Source organism: Tribolium castaneum, chromosome 4, assembly GCF_031307605.1.
Source record: "Tribolium castaneum strain GA2 chromosome 4, icTriCast1.1, whole genome shotgun sequence".
Classification (NCBI taxonomy): domain Eukaryota; kingdom Metazoa; phylum Arthropoda; class Insecta; order Coleoptera; family Tenebrionidae; genus Tribolium; species Tribolium castaneum.
The window spans coordinates 10985891-10988685 of NC_087397.1; the positions used below are offsets into that span (position 1 = coordinate 10985891).

The following is a 2795-nucleotide window of genomic DNA, read 5'->3' on the forward strand; positions in this document are numbered from 1 at the left end:
AGAGCCTAGTTAATCGGTGCATTATGCATAGCGTCATAACATTAGCGAATTCCACGTTAAGCTCCTACGAGGGTCGTGTTAATACGTTAATTTAAAGTCAGTAATGCATTGCGTTCGAATTGATATGGCACGTAATAGACCAAACGATCACACGGTAATGATAATTGAGTGCCAGCACAGTGGCCAACGATCAACTAATTAAGATTTAAACATTCGATATTCTCTCGCTGATACACACTGTTTTTCCCTAATTAAATCTATAGCGCGTCAAAATTTTTGTGGTGAAGTAAGTGCTTCCTACTGTGTTCATATCGCTTCGTTGTCAGTATAAATATGTTAAAAATACATTTTTAGAAGTATTTAAATACAAATACAAATACTTTTTTGGCAAAGTAATTAAATGTAATTCAAATACAATTTTTGAAAATGTATTTAATTCCAAATACAATTACATTAGTGATGTATTTAACAGTATTTAAATACTTAGTGGGGATTATAAATTTAAGGATAGGAAAGTATAAACACTAAGATTAAAAAACTGTTTATTTACATTTTGTTTCAGGAAAATAGTCAGTAGAGCATACAATCACAATATACAATCATACATCAATACTAATACAAAATGGAGTGTTATACTAAAAAATGAAAATTTTTATATGGATAGCCAACAACAAAATAGGCGACCCATATTTTTTTATTTTAACCAAAGCTCTACCGTTTTTGAGAAAAATAATTAAAAAGGTGAAAATTCCTGGACTGACGTCAGCAATGTTCCTTTTTGAATCAGCCAGTCACAGAACTTGAGATAGAAAACTTGCCAACAAAGATAGCTTGAAAGACGTACGTCTTTTCTTTATGTCTGCCTCTGTTGTTTTACATACGACTTCAGATGTGCTGCAGGAGCAGTCAATTTACCAAAACACAAACTCCTGCAAAATATTATCACACAATACAGTCACAATAAACAACGCACGGTTTTGACGTTTGTATTTGACGTTTACCAGCCCAAACGTAGGTCGTAGCGTTAATTGTATGCAGCAAAAGATTGACGAATCATTAGTCGAGACATTGTTTACATCACAGCGCTAATTTTCTATTATTACTAAAAAAGTACCGATTTAAAAAAACTCAGACCGATATTACTAGCCATTATTTTGTGTCTACTTTCAGAATCTGCAATTTCCAAAAACTTTTACTTTCGAGTATAACACTCCATTATTTACATGTTCATAACACTATCTAATTTAATTTACTTACGTATCCTAAAACCTATCTAATCATTTTAATCTAATTTATTTTTTAAAACAACAAATTTTCGAAATGTTCATCAGATAATTTATTTCTCTGAGGGGTCAATATTTGGCCACCTACACTAAACATACGCTCAACTGGAGCGGAAGATGGTAAAATTACATTGTATTTTTTAAACATTTTCAAAACTGTTTGATATGACTTTAACATTGAAATGTTTTTTTCCGAAGACTTTAAATAAGTTAAAATTTCGATGACTGCAGTATTCTCTAACACATCATCTCTGTGAGTACTGGTATCCATCATAAAATCGAAAACAATTGCATCTTGGTAAAGAGGCGATTTGACTTTACATACATCATCGCTAAATTCTTTTTGAATTTCATCGGTCAACATTTGTTTTACAAAAGAATACTTTTCATTTTCTTTATCTTTGTTAATTCAATTTAATTTGAATAGTGGCAAAGAACGAGTGAACATTTTCTTGTAACTTCATCAATGGTAGACATTCGTTCTGGATGCTTTCTCTGTAAAAAAAAACTCTGATTAAAGTTGCTTTGCAGATAAATTATGAATAAGTTTTTAGTCACTGCGATTCTAAATCGAAATTTAACAAATATTGTTAGGTATGAAAAACAATTCATTTCTTATAAGGAAAAAATAAAAAATTAAATAAGTAGGATATTTAAATACTTACTCTGACGTGAATCAAAAAGTTCGATGTGGCTTTCGGTGATCCACTATAAGTTTTATTAGCACCAACACATAATAAACATTTTGCTGTAATTTTATTTTCTGAAGAGGATATAACTTCGATAATATTGTTTATTAAAATGGCGGGCAGTTTAACACTTTCCATAATTCGCTTGTGTTCACAACTCGAGAGTTTAAGACGAACTAAAATTTGTTTTTCATAGTTTGTATTACAAATATTTTTTCTCAGAAGTAGATCTTTAGATAATGCAGGGAAAGTCCTCAGTCCCGACAATTCGGATCATCTGTCTACCTGTCTCGGCTTAGGATAAGTGGTATCGGTACTCACTCTATACCGCACTGCAAATTCTTCGTAACCCATAAAAGTATTTAAATTTAATTACAAATATTTAAAATTTTGGGGACAATTGTAATTAAATTCAAATACATTTTTAAATACATGTATTTCAATACTTAACAACACTATCAGTGTTTAAATAAAGTCTTACTGTAAATGACGCTCCTTTATTCCGGTGTCATCGCAGGACATTGCAACTAACAAATTCGCTCCATTCAGCGAACCGGAATAACTGCAATTTGATATCGAGAATTATTAATGCACTTATTGCAGCCGCTCAATTATGACAAAAAGACTTGCTGACAATTTCCTGATGCTGGAAGTAATTGTAATTTTGATTAATACGTTTGAACTGCGTTTGCAAAGGCCGTAATTATGACTTGTTCCGGTTCTTCGTGTCTTGTGCCACACATAATTCTAGTATTATTGCGTTAGGGGTCTTGGATGAGGATTTAGTGCGAAATTATTGATATCTCTTTCTCGTATTTTTAGG

At 31.6% G+C, this 2795-nt stretch overlaps 1 long non-coding RNA gene across 1 annotated transcript; it reads right to left on the reverse strand.

The window, feature by feature from the left end:
* Positions 1-529: 529 nt before the first annotated feature.
* On the reverse strand, positions 530-2360 carry LOC135265884 (uncharacterized). Its single transcript, XR_010333741.1, has 2 exons — positions 1949-2360; positions 530-1778 (listed from the first exon to the last, which is right to left on the reverse strand). It is a non-coding gene; the product is annotated as an uncharacterized LOC135265884 (long non-coding RNA).
* Between the last annotated feature and the right edge of the window lie 435 nt (positions 2361-2795).